This window comes from Dendropsophus ebraccatus, chromosome 10, assembly GCF_027789765.1.
Source record: "Dendropsophus ebraccatus isolate aDenEbr1 chromosome 10, aDenEbr1.pat, whole genome shotgun sequence".
NCBI lineage: Eukaryota > Metazoa > Chordata > Amphibia > Anura > Hylidae > Dendropsophus > Dendropsophus ebraccatus.
The window spans coordinates 104,879,206-104,900,625 of record NC_091463.1 but is presented as its reverse complement, the minus strand read 5'-3'; the positions used below and the strand labels follow the sequence as shown (position 1 = coordinate 104,900,625).

General features: G+C 48.8%; 1 protein-coding gene across 5 annotated transcripts in view; it reads left to right on the top strand.

The window, feature by feature from the left end:
• Window positions 1-21,420, top strand: part of DIAPH2 (diaphanous related formin 2) — a 984,664-nt gene that overhangs the window by 330,451 nt on the left and 632,793 nt on the right. The gene's annotated exons all lie outside the window — the stretch shown is intronic.

Below are 21,420 nucleotides of genomic sequence, written 5' to 3'. Positions count from 1 at the left end.
GGTTTGGTCCTGTGACATTGGGGTTGCAGGTCCATTGTACTGCCTCCCTTCCCTGCAGGTGCACGCTTTGCAGGGTTGGCGGCCACCGACCAACACATTGTGGAATTAGCGTAGGGACCCCTGTGAACCAGGAGACCTGCACGTGGTGCACGGGGCTATTATGGTTTGATCAAATTATATGCCAGCATCCTGACGTTGTTTTTTAAAATAAGCTTAGCAGCATCAGTATCAGCCATAGGTGTTATGTGCAGCCGCTCCTCTCTCTCCATGTCGTGTTTTACAGTTCTCCCTTTTTCTGAGCAGCTGGCACCCCCCATTATAAGACCCACGTGACCCAAATCAGCAGAATATACCTGTGCTCACACGTCAGTACCTCCATGTTTTTCCTATTCTGTTTACAGCAGTGGTGGTGAGTGCAATACCATATTCATACTTGTGTTGTTTGGGGGCAGCCTTCCCCGCCGGTGGTGCTGGCTGGGTATGGGTGGGGGCATTTTGGGTTTGGTCCTGTGACATTGGGGTTGCAGGGCCCTTCCACGGCCTCCCTTCCCTGTTTGTGCACTCTTTGTGGGGTTGGCAGTCACTGACCAACACGGTGTGGAGTTAGCGTAGGGACCCGTGTGGTTCCTGCTGTGTTCGTTCCTGCTGTCTATGGTTCCTGCCATCAGTCCTGCTGTCTGTGGTTCCTGCTGTCTGTGCTTCCTGCTGTCTGTGGTTGCTGCTGTGTTCGTTCCTGCTGTCTATGGTTCCTGCCCTCTATGGTTCCTGCCATCAGTCCTGCTGTCTGTGGTTCCTGCTGTCTGTGGTTCCTGCTGTCTGTGGTTGCTGCTGTGTTCGTTCCTGCTGTCTATGGTTCCTGCCGTCTATGGTTCCTGCCATCAGTCCTGCTGTCTGTGGTTCCTGCTGTCTGTGGTTCCTGCTGTGTTCGTTCCTGCTGTCTATGGTTCCTGCCGTCTATGGTTCCTGCCATCAGTCCTGCTGTCTGTGGTTCCTGCTGTCTGTGGTTCCTGCTGTGTTCGTTCCTGCTGTCTATGGTTCCTGCCGTCTATGGTTCCTGCCATCAGTCCTGCTGTCTGTGGTTCCTGCTGTCTGTGGTTCCTGCTGTGTGCCTGGCTACCCACATGTCTCCAGCTGCACCTCGCCCACCGCTTTTAGCAAGCCTGGCCAGGGGTAGGGATCTGGGGGGTCGCCTGTCGCAGCAATCCCAGCCCGCCTTGCGGTGGGCTCTGGTGAAGACCAGCGGCCCCTTAGACTCGGCCCCTGTGTGCGGCTTACACCATCGCTATCGGTGGTCCAGCGGATCCACCTCTCCAGTGTTTACAGTAGTGTTTTATCAGGACTCTCCCTTTCGGAGGGAAGTTGCTCTAGGGATCAGCTGATCATCAGTGTCCAGTTTCCGACCCCCTGACGATCAGTTGTGATTGACTTTCTTACTATCTGCATTTCCACCATCTTTAGCGGCACAGGTTGTATATTTCTTCTGGAGTTTTCCCCAGCCGGTATTATTTCTTAGCGGTGCAGTCGGGGCAGGCAGCGGCTTCTTCCTCATGTTCCTCAGGAGTCGAGATGACACTAATTTAGAGCTCTCTGCTCCGTCACATCTTGAGGGCTGATCTCCTGTGAGAAATGTCAATATCTCAGGCTAAAAATTCCTGCACGATTTATTCCCCGTCCTGAGCGGCGCCGCGCCCCATGTAATGTAAATCAGCCGTGATTTACTTCCACGCTCAATGCAAATCTCCTTGGGATCCGGCAGCTTGTCTGACTATGGCAGCACGTAATCCGTCCTGCTATGTGAGTTGTTATGTTGTGTCGTTGTATCACACGCTGATCTGTCGTTGTATTGTGTTTGGTGAGAGGGGAGGGGGTTGTGGCCGTAGGCTCCATCCTATCCTGGACTCTAGAGAGGAGGAGGAGGGCCTATGGGGCTTATTCCACTGAGCGATTATTTAGGCCCAAACCTAAAACCATCGGTCACCCACCATGCATTGCTTCGTGGAATAGCAGTGCGCAGCGGGCGACCATCGATTTGAGAAGCAGCATGCATTACCTAGCAGGACTTCTCCTCCGCTCCATCTTCCTCCCCGGGTCCCACAGCGCAGCAGCTTCGGAGCGGCCTCACTGAGCTGTCAGACCCCTCAGCCAATCACAGGCCAGGACTGCCACGGGAGGGGAGGGGCTGTAGCTGTAGGCTCCATCCTATCTTGGACTCTCTATAGAGGAGGAGGAGGAGGATTATCTCTAGTTTAGGGGAGGGGCTGTAGGCTCCATCCTTTCTTGTACTCTCTATAGAGGAGGAGGAGGAGGATTATCTCTAGTTTAGGGGAGGGGCTGTAGCTGTAGGCTCCATCCTTTCTTGTACTCTCTATAGAGGAGGAGGATTATCTCTAGTTTAGGGGAGGGGCTGTAGGCTCCATCCTTTCTTGTACTCTCTATAGAGGAGGAGGAGGAGGAGGATTATCTCTAGTTTAGGGGAGGGGCTGTAGCTGTAGGCTTAATCCTTTCTTGTACTCTATAGAGGAGGAGGAAGAGGAGGAGGAGGATTATCTCTAGTTCAGGGGAGGGGCTGTAGCTGTAGGCTCCATCCTATCTTGTACTCTCTATAGAGGAGGAGGATTATCTCTAGTTTAGGGGAGGGGCTGTAGGCTCCATCCTTTCTTGTACTCTCTATAGAGGAGGAGGAGGAGGAGGAGGATTATCTCTAGTTTAGGGGAGGGGCTGTAGCTGTAGGCTCCATCCTATCTTGTACTCTCTATAGAGGAGGAGGAGGATTATCTCTAGTTTAGGTTTAGGGGAGGGGCTGTAGCTGTAGGCTCCATCCTATCCTGGACTCTCTATAGAACACTGCATTCTGTTATTCTTCATGGTAATTAACATATATACTGATATAGATATCAGGAGAGCTGACCGCCCAGCCGGGGGTCCATTGCTTAGGATCACATGGGTGTACGGCATGGACCCCCTTGGTGCCTCCTGTTGTACATGAGATCCATCTCCCACACATTTCCTTGGTTGTCCATTCCCCCCAGATGGTCAGTGCAGGACTCCTCGTAGACCTCCATACATTCCCTGTTTGGGTCTATAATCCCATTCAGCATTTCATATCTAAATCAATGTCAGATAATATTATATCCGGATCCTTTACAGCCCCCGTCACAGAAGAGCCCCCCCCCATCCCATCACAGCCTCCCCATCCCAGCCCCCCATCCCAGCAGAGCCTCCCCATCCCATCCCCCCCATCCCAGAAGAGCCTCCCCCCATCCCAGCACAGTCCCCCCATCCCAGAAGAGCCTCCACCCATCCCATCCCAGCCCCCCATCCCAGCAGAGCCTCCCCATCCCAGCCCCCCCATCCCAAAAGAGCCTCCCCCCATCCCAGAAGAGCCTCCCCCCATCCAATCCCAGCCCCCCATCCCAGCACAGCCCCCCATCCCAGAAGAGCCTCCACCCATCCCATCCCAGCCCCCCATCCCAGCACAGCCTCCCCATCCCAGCCCCCCCATCCCAGAAGAGCCTCCCCCCATCCCAGAAGAGCCTCCCCCCATCCAATCCCAGCCCCCCATCCCAGCAGAGCCTCCCCATCCCAGCCCCCCCATCCCAGAAGAGCCTCCCCCCATCCCAGAAGAGCCTCCCCCCATCCCAGCCCCCCATCCCATCACAGCCCCCTATCCCAGAAGAGCCTCCCCTCATCCCATCACAGCCCCCCATCCCATCACAGCCCCCCCATCCCAGAAGAGCCTCTTCCCCATCCCAGCACAGCCCCCCATCCCATCACAGCCCCCTCATCCCAGCACAGCCCCCCTCCCCATCCCATCACAGCCCCCATCCCAGCAGAGTCCACACATCCCACTCCCGTGCCGGCAGAGACCCCCCCATCCCATCACACACACCCATTCTTAGCAGAGACCCCACCCAGATCCCATCACAGCCCCCCATCCCAGCCCCCCAACCCAGCAGAGACCCCACATCCCATCCCAGCCCCCCCATTCCAGAAGAGCCTCTTCCCCATCCCAGCACAGCCCCCATCCCAGCAGAGTCCACACCCCCCACTCCCATGCCGGCAGAGACCCCCCCATCCCATCACACCCCCCCATCCCAGCAGAGACCCCCCCGATCCCATCACAGCCCCCATCCCAGCAGAGACCCCCCATCCCAGCACAGCCCCCCATCCCAGCAGAGTCCACACCCCCCCACTCATTCCAGCACAGCCTCCCTCTCCCGTCCCAGCAGAGACCCCCATCCCAGCGCACCCTCCCATCCCAGCAGACTCCCTCCCCCTCCCATCCCAGTAGACACCCTCCCCCTCCCCATTCCATCCCAGCAGAGCCTCCCTCCCCCTCCCATCCCAGCAGAGCCTCCCCCCCCTCCCATCCCAGCAGAGCCTCCCCCCCCTCCCATCCCAGCAGAGCCTCCCTCCTCTGCCCCATTCCATCCCAGCAGAGCCTCCCTCCCCCTCCCCATTCCATCCCAGCAGAGTCTCCCTCCCCCTCCCAGCAGAGCCTTCCTCCCCCTCCCATCCCAGCAGAGCCCCCCATCCCATAACAGCTCCCCTGTCCCAGCAGAGCCCCCCTCCCATTCCAGCACAGCCTCCCTCTCCCGTCCCAGCAGAGCCCCCCTCCCATTCCAGCACAGCCTCCCTCTCCCGTCCCAGCAGAGCCCACTTCCCATCCCAGCAGAGACCCCCATCCCAGCGCACCCTCCCATCCCAGCAGACTCCCTCCCCCTCCCCCTCCCAGCAGACTCCCTCCCCCTCCCAGCAGACTCCCTCCCCCTCCTATCCCAGCAGACTCCCTCCCCCTCCCATCCCAGCAGACTCCCTCCCCCTCCTCATTCCATCCCAGCAGAGCCTCCCTCCCCCTCCCAGCAGAGCCTCCCTCCCCCTCCCCCTCCCAGCAGAGCCTCCCAATGAATTAACTCTGAAAATTAAACCTCAGTTAGACATGTGGCTGATCCTTGGGGTCGATACCAGATACTTGTGGTGTTTCTGAATGTTGTACTAGATTTGCTTTTTATCATAAATCAATAGAGCGAGAATAAATCTTTTTTACATAGTAATCTGCTGCTCGTTTCCCTTTTCCTCCCAGTTAATAGTATACGATGTAATAAGGGCTCGGCCTTATGGGAGATTCATGTTGAGGGGTTTTCCAGCGTCTTTCTAGCAGCATAAGGGAGGTGGGGGATGGGAAGTCATGAGATGTCACGGTGCATACTCCACGATAGAGGAAAGAAAAAGTATTCATGGCTATAAAAGCATCATAAAAACCAAATGATCTCCTGCCCATAACACGACAATATAACAGTAGTAACACTCATACGTATAGCCTTCAGGTGTTGCTGATTGGATTCTTGATGACCAGGACATGTGCACCGTGGAGTTCAGAGTAATAGTTTTTACTAGATTTGTGCACAACTAGAGCATGCTGGAATCCAGCCCTAGGGAGTCCTGGACCATTGACTCTAGCCACGCTTTCCTGGACTCCCTAGGGCTGCATCTAAGTTCTCCAGCTGCCGGGGGTCAAGTACCAAAGGATCAGACTCGGGCATGTGGAGTTGTGCTCATCCGTTTTCGTTTTCTTAATTCTTTGTTTGCCCCTTTTCCTCCTTTCCTCTTCTCATTCTTCTCTTTTCTCTTCTCATTCTTCTCCTTTCTCTCTTTCCTCTTCTCGTTCTTCTTTCCTCTTCTCATTCTTCTCTTTCCTCTTCTTTTTCCTCTTCTCGTTCTTCTTTCCTCTTCTCATTCTTCTCTTTCCTCTTCTCATTCTTCTTTTAGCTCTTCTCTTTCCTCTTCTCATTCTTCTTTTAGCTCTTCTCTTTCCTCTTCTCATTCTTCTTTGTTTGACCCTTTTCCTCCTTTCCTCTTCTCATTCTTCTCTTTTCTCTTCTCATTCTTCTCCTTCTTCTCTTTACTCTTCTCATTCTTCTCTTTCCTCTTCTCACTCTTCCTTTAGTTCTTCTCTTTCCTCTTCTCATTCTTCTTTTAGCTCTTCTCTTTTCTCTTCTCGTTCTTCTCTTTCTTCTTCTCGTTCTTCTCTTTCCTCTTCTCGTTCTTCTCTTTCCTCTTCTCGTTCTTCTCTTTCCTCTTCTCCTTCTTCTCTTTCCTCTTCTCCTTCTTCTCTTTCCTCTTCTCCTTCTTCTTTCATTTTCTCGTTCTTCTCTTTCCTTTTTTCGTTCTTCTCTTTCCTCTCTTTCCTCTTCTTGTTCTTCTCTTTCCTATTCTCATTCTTCTTTCCTATTCTCATTCTTCTCTTTCCTCTTGTTATTCTTCTCTTTCCTTTTCTCGTTCTTCTCTTTCCTCTTCTCGTTTTTTTTTCCTATTCTCATTCTTATCTTTCCTCTTCTCATTCTTCTCTTTCCTCTTCTCATTCTTCTCTTTCCTTTTCTCGTTCTTCTCTTTCCTCTTCTCGTTTTTCTTTACTATTCTCATTCTTCTCTTTCTCTTCTCATTCTTCTCTTTCCTTTTCTCGTTCTTCTTTCCTTTTCTTATTCTTCACTTTCCTCTTCTCGTTCTTCTCTTTCCTCTTCTCGTTCTTCTCTTTCCTCTTCTCGTTCTTCTTTCCTTTTCTCGTTCTTCTTTCCTTTTCTCGTTCTTCTCTTTCCTTTTTTCGTTCTTCTCTTTCCTCTTCTCGTTCTTCTCTTTCCTCTTCTTGTTCTTCTCTTTCCTATTCTCATTCTTCTTTCCTATTCTCATTCTTCTCTTTCCTCTTCTCGTTCTTCTCTTTCCTTTTCTCATTCTTCTCTTTCCTTTTCTCGTTCTTCTCTTTCCTCTTCTCGTTCTTCTCTTTCCTCTTCTCATTCTTCTTTCCTATTCTCATTCTTCTCTTTCCTCTTCTCATTCTTCTCTTTCCTTTTCTCGTTCTTCTCTTTCCTTTTCTCGTTCTTCTCTTTCCTTTTCTCGTTCTTCTCTTTCCTCTTCTCATTCTTCTTTCCTATTCTCGTTCTTCTCTTTCCTCTTCTCATTCTTCTCTTTCCTCTTCTCATTCTTCTCTTTCCTCTTCTCATTCTTCTCTTTCCTCTTCTCGTTTTTCTTTACTATTCTCATTCTTCTCTTTCCTCTTCTCATTCTTCTCTTTCGCTTCTCATTCTTCTCTTTCCTTTTCTCGTTCTTCTTTCCTTTTCTCGTTCTTCTTTCCTTTTCTCGTTCTTCTTTCCTTTTCTTATTCTTCACTTTCCTCTTCTCTTTCTTCTCTTTTCTCTTCTCGTTCTTCTCTTTCCTCTTCTCCCACTTTTATCTTGTTTCTGTAACTTCTTCTCATTTGCTTCCTGTCTGTGCCTTCTGTTGTTACCCCTTTAGTTTCTCTTTCTCTACCATTACCTTCCTGAGCCTCTTTGGGTTATGCAATCGCTCCCTCCACATCTTGGTCTTAGGGTCCTATTCCACGGGCCGAGGAGGGCCCGATTAACTATGTAAACGAGTGGCGATCTGCTAGATCGCCACTCGTTTACTGGGCCTATTCCACGGCCTGATGATCGTTGAGCGAGGCCTGCAGGGATATCGATACCGATGTCCTTGCAGCCCTTGCAGCATCATACATTACCTGGCTGCAGGGCTTCTTCTCTGCGCTGTCTTCATCCCCGGGTCCCGCGCTCTCTATCTTCTAAATGGACGGTCAGCTGACAGGCCACACTCAGCCAATCACAGGCCGCGGCGGTCCCGGCCTGTCATTGGCTGAACGCTCCGTCAGCTGACCGTCCATTCAGAAGATAGAGCGCGCGGGACCCGGGGATGAAGACAGCGCAGAGAAGAAGCCCTGCAGCCAGGTAATGTATGATGATGGAAAAACTCTGGTGTGAGAACTCTACCTCTAGTGCAGTTATGGAATGGGTGTATAGCGAGTGCAGTACTTGGCTGGCACCAAATGACCTAATTAGTATGTATAATTAGTAGGCTCTCTAGCAATACCCCTAAAATATTATCTCGAAGTATAATTAAATCACAAGTAAATATGTATATATAACACTTTATCTAAATCAAAATTAAAATTCATAAAAACATATAAACAAATGAACATGTAACTACACGCTTACAAAAAAAATCTCTGTATATAAATCTCATGCGGTTGCAAATGGTAAAATACAGGATATAGAGACTTGATTATTTGTAGGTTAAAATACATATAATGCGGTTAGAATTAATATAGTGCGGTTAAGTCCGCATGTAGTTGTTGCAGCCGATGCGGTTAAAACCGCATGCCACTAGTGCAGGGCCCTTGCAAGTCGCCGTGGTTTATTATATATTTCATCAAGTCAGTTATCACTGTTCTGTTTATCAGTTCATTATAAATTGTAACAGTTAGTGGAACTTATTAGCGTTTTCACAGAAATATGTTAAAATAGATTCGGTGGAAATCCACCTCTCAGCGGTCTGAAGACTCTGATTCTATGAGGTGTGCGGCCGCAGACTGGTGGGAGCAGACAGAGGGTTATTTACGTGAAGATGTCGTCAGGAGCGCTCCTCATGTTCAGTGTCCCTCGTGTCGTGTGTACGGGGTCTTGTTTAGAGTACTGTCCGGTTTGGACTGAGCATTCAGCTGTGGAATAGGGCCCTTACTTTTGAGATGTGGAGTGGCCGAAGTGAGTGCTGGGGAGCAGAAGGCTTCAGCCGTCATCCACTCCCTTAATAGGCTCCTTTTCCTTCAAATTTATTGCTTTAAAGAGAATGTTTCATCAGAAAATGACTTCTTTTTTTAAGATTTTTTTTTATATTCAATTTTTCTATCTATATTATAAAAGAATCCTGATAACTTGCCGTTTTCATTCTCACCACTGAGGCTAAAACTAAGCTAGGATTTCCTTTTGTGTCTGTGGTGACCTCTTTATCCTCCTCATCCTTGGCTTCCTCTTCCTTTACTTTCTCTCCTTTATCCTATTTATCCTTGGCTTCCTCTTCTTCATCCTCCCCATCCTTGGCTTCCTCTTCCTTTTCTTTATCTCCCTCATGGTTGTCATCCTTGGCTTCCTCCCCTTCATCCTCCTTATCCTTAGCTTCCTCTTCCTTTACATCCTCTCCTTCATCCTCTTTGTCCTTGGCTTTCTTTCCTTCATCCTCCCCATCATTGGCTTCGTCTTCCTTTACTTCCTCTACTTCATCCTCTTCATCCATTGCTTCCTCTCCTTCATCCTCTCAATCCTTGGCTTTGTCTTTCTTCACTTCCTCCCCCTTCTTTGCTTCCTCTTCTTTTACTTCCTTTCCTTCATCCTCTCGATCCTTGGCTTCCTCTTCCTTTACATCCTCTCCTTCATCTACTTCGTCCTTGGCTTCCTCTCCTTCATCCACTTCGTCCTTGGCTTCCTCTCCTTCATCCTCCTCATCCTTGGCTTCCTCTTCCTTTATTTCCTCTCCATCCTCCTCATCCTTGGCTTCCTCTCCTTCATCCTCCTCATCCCTGGCTTCCTCTTCCTTTACATCCTCTCCTTCATCCACTTTGTCCTTGGCTTCCTCTCCTTCATCCACTTTGTCCTTGGCTTCCTCTCCTTCATCCACTTTGTCCTTGGCTTCCTTTCCTTCATCCTCTCAATCCTTGGCTTCCTCTTCCTTTCCTTCCTCTCCTTCATCCTCCTAATCCTTGGCTTCCTCTTCACATCCCTTCCATTCCTTGTTCTCCTCCTTCCTTCCTCCCTCTCTTTCTTTATTCTTCTCCTGTTGCTGGTTTCTGGTATACATTGTGCAGGGTGACAGCTATCTTCTTGGTGATGGTCACAGATGTCTTTCTCTGCCTCTAGGTTACACAATACCAGTAACTACCCGGAGGTTTCTGTTACTAACATTTATTATACAGTTACAAACATCTCTAAAGTCCCTCAAAAAGTTTTTCTTTTTTTTTTTTTTTTTTTTTTTTACAAAGTTTCCACTTGTAAAAGTTAAGAAAACTGCAAAACGTCTACTGAAAACTGCCGATCTCTGAATTTCAATGTTCATAAATCAAAGCTCACTGTGATGGGGAAAATTTAGTTTATGCAACCAAAAAGTTCTCTGCACCATAATATATCATGAGGGTTCCGGGCTCCACGTTGCAGCCAGCTTCCCCCTCCATTTGTTTTCCAGTCCTGGAGTTGACATCTGTTCTCTTCCGCACTTATCACTGGTTTGAATATTTCGTTTTGTCGTTTTAATTGAAGATCAGTTTGTAAAAGTTGTGAATATTTCTATGAATTTTTTTTGTTATTCCCAAGAACATTTGTCTGGCACCAAATCAAAGAGCGTGAGGCTAAAATATGCTGAATTATGGAATAAGCATCACAACAAGGGACTGAAGAAGAGAAATACATCTATCTTATATCTATCTCCTATCTATCTATCTATCTATCTATCTATCTATCTATCTATCTATCTCCTATCTATCTATCTATCTATCTATCTATCTATCTATCTATCTATCTCCTATCTATCTCCTATCTATCTATCTATCTATCTATATCTATCTATCTATCTATCTATCATCTATCTATCTCCCTATCTATCTATATCTATCTATCTATCTATCTATCTATCTATCTATCTATCTATCTCCTATCTATCTATCTATCTATCTATCTCCTATCTATCTATCTATCTATCTATCTATCTATCTATCTCCTATCTATCTATCTATCTATCTATCTATCTATCTATCTATCTCCTATCTATCTATCTATCTATCTATCTATCTATCTATCTATCTCCTATCTATCTATCTATCTATCTATCTATCTATCTATCTATCTCCTATCTATCTATCTATCTCCTATCTATCTATCTATCTCCTATCTATCTATCTATCTCCTATCTATCTATCTATCTATCTATCTCCTATCTATCTATCTATCTATCTATCTATCTATCTCCTATCTATCTATCTATCTATCTCCTATCTATCTATCTATCTATCTATCTCCTATCTATCTATCTATCTATCTATCTATCTATCTCCTATCTATCTATCTATCTATCTATCTATCTCCTATCTATCTATCTATCTATCTATCTATCTATCTATCTATCTCCTATCTATCTATCTATCTATCTATCTCCTATCTATCTATCTATCTATCTCCTATCTATCTATCTCCTATCTATCTATATCTATCTATCTATCTCCTATCTATCTATCTATCTATCTATCTATCTCCTATCTATCTATCTATCTCCTATCTATCTATCTATCTATCTATCTATCTTATCTCCTATCTATCTATCTCCTATCTATCTATCTATCTATCTATCTATCTATCTATCTATCTATCTCCTATCTATCTCCTATCTCCTATCTATCTATCTTTCTCCTATCTATCTATCTATCTATCTATCTATCTATCTATCTATCTCCTATCTATCTCCTATCTATCTATCTATCTATCTATCTATCTATCTATCTCCTTTCTATCTCCTATCTATCTATCTATCTCCTATCTGTCTATCTCCTATCTATCTATCTATCTATCTATCTATCTATCTATCTATCTCCTATCTATCTATCTATCTCCTATCTATCTATCTATCTATCTATCTATCTATCTATCTATCTCTATCTCCTATCTATCTCCTATCTCCTATCTATCTATCTATCTATCTATCTATCTCCTATCTATCTCCTATCTCCTATCTATCTCCTATCTATCTATCTCCTATCTATCTATCTATCTATCTCCTATCTATCTATCTATCTATCTATCTATCTATCTATCTATCTATCTATCTGTCTATCTCCTATCTATCTATCTATCTATCTCCTATCTATCTATCTATCTCCTATCTATCTATCTATCTATCTATATAAATGCAAAAAGTCCGCAGCACTCGTAGATGCATGAAAAAAACTCAGTGGTTTATTAAATCACAACTCCATGTGAACAAATAAGTCAGAAAAAAGTGCGGCAAAAACACATAAATGCGACGTTTCGATAGCCTCCCGCTATCTTTTTCAAGCATGGTGAATTGAAACACAATCAAACTTTATATACAATGTGAAAATTTAACAAACAAATGCCATTGGTGATCAGGTTCGGGGTTAATTAACCAACACTTGTGCCGGCACAAGTGTTGGTTAATTAACCCCGAACCTGATCACCAATGGCATTTGTTTGTTAAATTTTCACATTGTATATAAAGTTTGATTGTGTTTCAATTCACCATGCTTGAAAAAGATAGCGGGAGGCTATCGAAACGTCGCATTTATGTGTTTTTGCCGCACTTTTTTCTGACTTATTTGTTCACATGGAGTTGTGATTTAATAAACCACTGAGTTTTTTTCATGCATCTACGAGTGCTGCGGACTTTTTGCATTTATATTGATTGAGGCTCGTGGCAGGAGCAATCTGCAGGCACCAACCTATTCAGGAGTAGTGCTGCTTCATGAATTTTCCTTTATCTATCTATCTATCTATCTATCTATATATCTATCTTTCTCCTATCTATCTATCTATCTATCTATCTATCTCCTATCTATCTATCTCCCTATCTATCTATCTCCTATCTATCTATCTATCTCCTATCTATCTATCTATCTATCTATCTATCTCTCTACTAGAGATGAGCGAACCTGGAGCAGCTGGAGTCCATCCGATCCCGAACGTTCGGCATGTGATTAGCTGTGGCTGCTGAACTTGGATAAAGCTCTAAGGTTGTCTGGAAAACATGGATACAGCCAATGACTATATCCAGGATTTCCACATAGCCTTAGGGCTTTATCCAAGTTCAGCAGCCGCCGCTAATCACATGCCGAATGATCGGATGGACTCCAGCTGCTCCAGGTTCGCTCATCTCTACTCTCTACCTATCTATACAAGAAGAGGAGGGAGGGGCGCTTCCTTGTGCAGTAAGTGTCCTTGTCCAGGCAGTGTCTTATTCGGGTGCTATGGGAGTGCACTGACCTGGGTAGTTGTGCAATGTGTAGACACAATTCTATTGAAGTATATATGGGGGTACTTCTCAGCTGTTCCTGGGGGTTACACCACCAATGGTAGGAAAGGATTACACAGCAATGTGATCAGAGTGGATCACCGGACCAAAAATTCCCACAAAAAGGATCAGCGCAGAGGTACTGGATAGCTAGAAATACTTGCGGCCAAGGATCATCAGACCATGGCGATATGTTCTATTTATTGCATGGCGTTTCTGCCTTATTACATATGATGCAGGCCTTGCTATCTGTCTATCTATGTATCTTCTAGGTGTTGGATTTCTCTGCAGTGCCACCACAGGAGGAGTGATGCATTACACTGCAGTGCACAGATAGGCCTGGTCCTCCAGGGCAGCAGACCTCCCTCTAGCTGCCCTCCTCTTTGGTTGATAGAAGAGGCTTCTGACCCTGTGACATTGGACTCCATACACATCCTTACAGATTGTCCAGAGACAAGAAGCCATCAGGGCAGCAGGGACTCTTATCAGGGCAGCAGGGACTCTTATCAGGGCAGCAGGGACTCTATTCAGGGCAGCAGGGACTCTTATCAGGGCAGCAGGGACTCTATTCAGGGCAGCAGGGACTCTTATCAGGGCAGCAGGGACTCTTATCAGGGCAGCAGGGACTCTTATCAGGGCAGCAGGGACTCTTATCAGGGCAGCAGAGACTCTATTCAGGGCAGCAGGGACTCTTATCAGGGCAGCAGGGACTCTATTCAGGGCAGCAGAGACTCTATTCAGGGCAGCAGGGACTCTTATCAGGGCAGCAGAGACTCTATTCAGGGCAGCAGAGACTCTATTCAGGGCAGCAGGGACTCTTATCAGGGCAGCAGGGACTCTTATCAGGGCAGCAGAGACTCTATTCAGGGCAGCAGGGACTCTTATCAGGGCAGCAGGGACTCTTATCAGGGCAGCAGGGACTCTTATCAGGGCAGCAGGGACTCTCTTCACTTTCTGCTGGGGAATGTAAAGAAGACACTTGGTGTGACGCGGGGGCGGTAGGTTATGCAGCCCCCACCCCCAGCGTCTCTAGGACTCGCCCTATCACAGACCCCTACCACTATTTTATCTGAATTATCTAACAAGGTGTTTAATAATGATAAGCAGGAGATATGTCTAGGCCGATCACGTTGTGCCGCTGCTCTTTCCTGAGCCATGGACAGCTCTGCTACATCTCTGCAGTAGTATGGGTAGTGCAGTCTGAAGCCCTGTAGGGTAGACCTGGGAGGGGGGCAAGATGGCACCCCCCTCCTCGGTAACACCGGTCACAGCTCCCCCACCACCTTCACATCTCTGCTATAAGGATAGCCCCCATCACACACACCTGCCCTCCGCTATAAGGATAGCCCCCATCACACACACCTGCCCTCCGCTATAAGGATAGCCCCCATCACACACACCTGCTCTCTGCTATAAGGATAGCCCCCATCACACACACCTGCCCTCCGCTATAAGGATAGCCCCCATCACACCCACCTGCCCTCCGCTATAAGGATAGCCCCCATCACACACACCTGCCCTCTGCTATAAGGATAGCCCCCATCACACACACCTGCCCTCCGCTATAAGGATAGCCCCCATCACACACACCTGCCCTCCGCTATAAGGATAGCCCCCATCACACACACCTGCCCTCCGCTATAAGGATAGCCCCCATCACACACACCTGCTCTCTGCTATAAGGATAGCCCCCATCACACACACCTGCCCTCCGCTATAAGGATAGCCCCCATCACACACACCTGCCCTCCGCTATAAGGATAGCCCCCATCACACACACCTGCCCTCTGCTATAAGGATAGCCCCCATCACACACACCTGCCCTCCGCTATAAGGATAGCCCCCATCACACACACCTGCCCTCCGCTATAAGGATAGCCCCCATCACACACACCTGCCCTCCGCTATAAGGATAGCCCCCATCACACACACCTGCCCTCCGCTATAAGGATAGCCCCCATCACACACACCTGCCCTCCGCTATAAGGATAGCCCCCATCACACACACCTGCCCTCCGCTATAAGGATAGCCCCCATCACACACACCTGCCCTCCGCTATAAGGATAGCCCCCATCACACACACCTGCCCTCCGCTATAAGGATAGCCCCCATCATACACACCTGCTCTCCGCTATAAGGATAGCCCCCATCATACACACCTGCCCTCCGCTATAAGGATAGCCCCATCATACACACCTGCTCTCCGCTATAAGGATAGCCCCCATCATACACACCTGCCCTCCGCTATAAGGATAGCCCCCATCATACACACCTGCCCTCCGCTATAAGGATAGCCCTAATCACACACACCTGCCCTCCGCTATAAGGATAGCCCCCATCATACACACCTTCCCTCCGCTATAAGGATAGCCCTAATCACACACACCTGCCCTCCGCTATAAGGATAGCCCCCATCATACACACCTGCCCTCCGCTATAAGGATAGCCCTAATCACACACACCTGCCCTCCGCTATAAGGATAGCCCCCATCATACACACCTGCTCTCTGCTATAAGGATAGCCCTAATCACACACACCTGCCCTCCGCTATAAGGATAGCCCTAATCACACACACCTGCCCTCCGCTATAAGGATAGCCCCCATCATACACACCTGCCCTCCGCTATAAGGATAGCCCTAATCACACACACCTGCTCTCCTCACTACTACAGGACGACCATTCTGCTATTTTGACCGAGATCAGAAGCCATGTCAGGTGTCCGATAACGTGTGCCGTCCGTCCTTGTGTTCTGGTCACATGGTTTATGAGGAATAAGTGAGTAATGGAGACTCACACTTAGGAGGAGGAAGAAGAGAGCGTTCCTGTAGCTAGTGAGAAGCCGCCCGCCTGGAGGACTCATCAGGGCTCATTCATCTGCTAACGTTCCACCATCAGATTCTACTCATTTAGAGAGAGATGAAGCACTCTTCATCCGGAGAGCATTGCATGTGCGTCTTGTAAATGAGGCCCCGCAGCCGCCCTCTGACAGCAGGAGACGCTGCCACTCTCTGGGTGCATTCACTTCCAGCCCGGGTGAAGCCCAACATTCTTTCTAGATTCATCTTCCTTGTCATTTTCACTGCTCGACTCGGTACAAAGCAAATGACTGGGAATGAAGGAACAGGCTATGAATTACCATAGGACGGACATAAAAAGCCAGCGTGATGAATGCTCCTGGTGCTGCGAAGCGAGAAGCCGCGGGTCGCCACAGCATGCAGGGGGTTAAACAGCGCTTTGTCAGACTGCCCAGCCCTCAGTCATCCCTCCTCCAGACTGACAGCTCTCAGTGTTACGGGAAGAATTCTATCAGTAACAATTACTATTAAACATTAAGAAGACGTTAAAAAAGACGATGCAGAATGGAGTGTAAATCTGTCGGCAGCCACCAGGGTGCGATCAGACCGGTGCTAGATGCCGTAGCCGCCAGGGTGCGATCAGACCGGTGCTGGATGCCGTAGCCGCCAGGGTGCGATCCGACCGGTGCTGGATGCCGTAGCCGCCAGGGTGCGATCCGACCGGTGCTGGATGCCGTAGCCGCCAGGGTGCGATCCGACCGGTGCTGGATGCCGTAGCCGCCAGGGTGCGATCCGACCGGTGCTGGATGCCGTAGCCGCCAGGGTGCGATCCGACCGGTGCTGGATGCCGTAGCCGCCAGGGTGCGATCGGACCGGTGCTGGATGCCGTAGCCGCCAGGGTGCGATCGGACCGGTGCTGAATGCTGTAGCCGCCAGGGTGCGATCGGACCGTTGCTGGATAGTTAGCATTTCAGGTTTCCAGAGACAGCGATGGATTCGCGAGAGGCCGGGGAATGGCAGCTTTATCTGTCTGCCGCTCTTACTACAATAAAAAGGATCGCTTTATGTTCCAAAAAGTCCCATTAATAATGCATGATGTGGGGGCGTCCAGGAGCAGTCGGATCTCCCGTCTCTCCGGAATATTCTCATAAAACCCAACTCATCAACCATGACTTGGCCGAACCACCATGTGACTGTGTACAGAATAAAGCTCTTTTGCCCCTACATCATACCTACATGGACATCATACCTACATGGACATCATACCTTCATATGAATCAAACCTACATGGACATCATACCTACATGGACATCATACCTTCATGTGCATCATACCTACATGGACATCATACCTACATGTATGTGCATCATACCTACATGTGCATCATACCTACATGGACATCATACCTTCATGTGAATCAAACCTACATGGACATCATACCTACATGGACATCATACCTATGTGTACATCATACCTACATGTGCATCATACCTACATGGACATCATACCTACGTGTACATCATACCTAAGTGTACATCATACCTCCATGGACATCATACCTCCATGGACATCATACCTACATGGACATCATACCTTCATGTGAATCAAACCTACATGGACATCATACCTACATGGACATTATACCTTCATGTGCATCATACCTACATGGACATCATACCTACATGGACATCATACCTACATGTGCATCATACCTCCATGGACATCATACCTTTATGGACATCATACCAACATGGACATCATACCTACATGTGCATCATACCTACATGGACATCATACCTCCATGGACATCATACCTTTATGGACATCATACCAACATGGACATCATACCTACATGTGCATCATACCTACATGGACATCATACCTTCATGTGCATCATACCTACATGGACATGATACCTACATGGACATCATACCTACATGTGCATCATACCTACATCTATACCTACATGGACATCATACCTGTGACCTGAGGGTGAGGTAACATAGAGGGTCCATGGATCTCCACCCAACAAGAGCCCAAATCTGGGCAGCGGCTGCAGCTTCTCTCCCTAGTTTCACAAGTTTCCTCATAGTCTCTTGGGATTACTAGTCAGACTGTCCTGCTCCTACTACTATTCCCCTGCTCCTCCTCCTCCTCCTCCTCCTACTACTACTACTACTCCCCCTGCTCCTACTACTCCCCCTGCTCCTACTACTACTCCCCCTGCTCCTACTACTCCCCCTGCTCCTACTACTACTCCTCCTACTCCTACTACTCCCCCTGCTCCTACTACCACTACTCCTACTACTCCCCCTGCTCCTACTACTCCCCCTGCTCCTACTACCACTACTCCTACTACTCCCCCTGCTCCTACTACTACTCCCCCTGCTCCTACTACTACTCCTCCTACTCCTACTACTCCCCCTGCTCCTACTACCACTACTCCTACTACTCCCCCTGCTCCTACTACTCCCCCTGCTCCTACTACCACTACTACTCCCCCTGCTCCTACTACCACTACTCCTACTACTCCCCCTGCTCCTACTACTCCCCCTGCTCCTACTACTCCCCCTGCTCCTACTACCACTACTACTCCCCCTGCTCCTACTACTCCCCCTGCTCCTACTACCACTACTACTCCCCCTGCTCCTACTACCACTACTACTCCTCCTACTACTACTCCCCCTGCTCCTACTACTCCTGCTCCTACTACTCACCCTGCTCCTACTACCACTACTCCTCCTCCTCCTACTACTACTACTACTCCTGCTCCTCCTCCTCCTACTACTACTACTACTCCCCCTACCACTACTACTCCCCCTGCTCCTACTACCACTACAACTCCCCCTGCTCCTACTACTCCTACTCCTCCTGCTCCTACTACCACTACTCCTCCTACTACTACTACTACTACTACTCCCCATGCTCCTACTACCACTACTACTCCTCCTGCTCCTACTACTCCCCCTGCTCCTACTACCACTACTACTCCTCCTACTACTACTACTCCTGCTCCTCCTCCTACTACTACTACTACTCCCCCTGCTCCTACTACCACTACTACTCCCCCTGGTCCTCCTCCTCCTCCTACTACTACTACTCCTGCTCCTCCTCCTACTACTCCCCCTGCTCCTACTACTCCTGCTCCTACTACTCCCCCTGCTCCTACTACCACTACTACTCCTACTACTACTACTCCCCCTGCTCCTACTACTCCTGCTCCTACTACTCACCCTGCTCCTACTACTCCCCCTGCTGTTACTACCACTACTACTCCCCCTGGTCCTCCTCCTCCTACTACTACTACTCCTGCTCCTACTACCACTACTCCTACTACTACTACTACTACTACTACTCCTGCTCCTACTACCACTACTCCTACTACTACTACTACTACTCCTACTCCTCCTCCTACTACTACTCCCCCTGCTCCTACTACTCCTGCTCCTTCTACTCACCTTGCTCCTACTACTCCCCCTGCTCCTACTACTCCCCCTGCTCCTACTACCACTACTACTCCCCCTGGTCCTCCTCCTACTACTACTACTCCTGTTCCTACTACTCACACTGCTCCTACTACTCCCCCTGCTCCTACTACTACTACTACTCCTACTACTACTACTACTACTACTCCTCCTCCCCCTGCTCCTATTACTACTACCACTACTACTACTCCTGCTCCTCCTCCTACTACTACTCCCCCTGCTCCTACTACTCCTGCTCCTACTACTCCCCCTGCTCCTACTACTCCTGCTCCTACTACTCCCCCTGCTCCTACTACCACTACTACTCCTCCTACTACTACTCCCCCTGCTCCTACTACTCCTGCTCCTACTACTCACCCTGCTCCTACTACTCCCCCTGCTCCTACTACCACTACTACTCCTCCTACTACTACTCCCCCTGCTCCTACTACTCCTGCTCCTACTACTCCCCCTGCTCCTACTACTCCTGCTCCTTCTACTCACCTTGCTCCTACTACTCCCCCTGCTCCTACTACCACTACTACTCCCCCTGGTCCTCCTCCTCCTACTACTACTACTACTCCTCCTCCTCCTGCTCCTACTACCACTACTACTCCTCCTACTACTACTACTCCTGCTCCTCCTACTACTACTCCTCCTCCTCCTGCTCCTACTACCACTACTACTCCTCCTCCTACTACTACTCCTGCTCCTCCTCCTCCTACTACTACTACTACTCCCCCTGCTCCTACTACCACTACTACTCCCCCTGGTCCTCCTCCTCCTACTACTACTCCTGCTCCTCCTCCTACTACTACTCCCCCTGCTCCTACTACTCCTGCTCCTACTACTCCCCCTGCTCCTACTACTCCCCCTGCTCCTACTACCACTACTACTCCCCCTGGTCCTCCTCCTCCTCCTCCTACTACTACTACTACTACTACTCCTACTCCTCCTCCTACTACTACTCCCCCTGCTCCTACTACTCCTGCTCCTTCTACTCACCTTGCTCCTACTACTCCCCCTGCTCCTACTACCACTACTACTCCCCCTGGTCCTCCTTCTACTACTACTACTCCTGTTCCTACTACTCACACTGCTCCTACTACTACTCCCCCTCTTCCTACTACTACTACTACTACTACTACTACTACTACTCCCCCTGCTCCTCCTACTACTCCTGTTCCTACTACTACTACTCCCCCTGTTCCTACTACCACTACTACTCCCCCTGCTCCTACTACTACTTCTAATACTCCCCCTGCTCCTACTACTCCCCCTGCTCCTACTACTACTACTCCTGCTCCTCCTACTACTACTACTCCCCCTGCTCCTACTACTCACCCTGCTCCTACTACTCCTCCTGCTCCTACTACTCCTGCTCCTACTACTACTACTACTACTCCTGCTCCTCCTCCTCCTACTACTACTCCTGCTCCTCCTCCTCCTACTACTACTACTCCCCCTGCTCCTACTACCACTACTACTCCTCCTCCTACTACTACTACTGCTCCTCCTCCTACCACTACTACTCCCCCTGGTCCTCCTACTACTACTACTCCTGCTCCTACTACTACTCCCCCTGCTCCTACTACCACTACTACTCCTACTACTACTACTACTACTACTACTCCTGCTCCTACTACTACTCCTGTTCCTACTACTACTACTCCTCCTCCTACTACTACTCCTGCTCCTACTACTACTACTGCTCCTACTACTCCTGCTCCTACTACCACTACTACTCCCCCTGGTCCTCCTCCTACTACTACTACTCCTGCTCCTACTACTACTCCCCCTGCTCCTACTATTCCCCCTGTTCCTACTACCACTACTACTCCCCCTGCTCCTACTACTACTTCTAATACTCCCCCTGCTCCTACTACTCCCCCTGTTCCTACTACTACTCCCCCTGCTCCTACTACTACTCCCCCTGCTCCTACTACTACTACTCCTGTTCCTACTACTACTACTACTCCCCCTGCTCCTACTACTACTACTCCTGTTCCTACTACTACTACTGCCCTTGCTCCTACTACTACAACTCCTGCTCCTCCACCTACTACTACTACTCCCCCCTGCTCCTCCTCCTCCTCCTACTACTACTACTACTCCGCCTGCTCCTCCTCCTACTACTACTACTCCCCTTGCTCCTCCTACTACTACTACTCCTCCTCCTACTACTACTCCTGCTCCGCCTGCTCCTCCTCCTACTACTACTCCTACTACTACTACTACTACCCCCCCTGCTCCTCCTACTACTACTCCCCCTGCTCCTTCTCCTC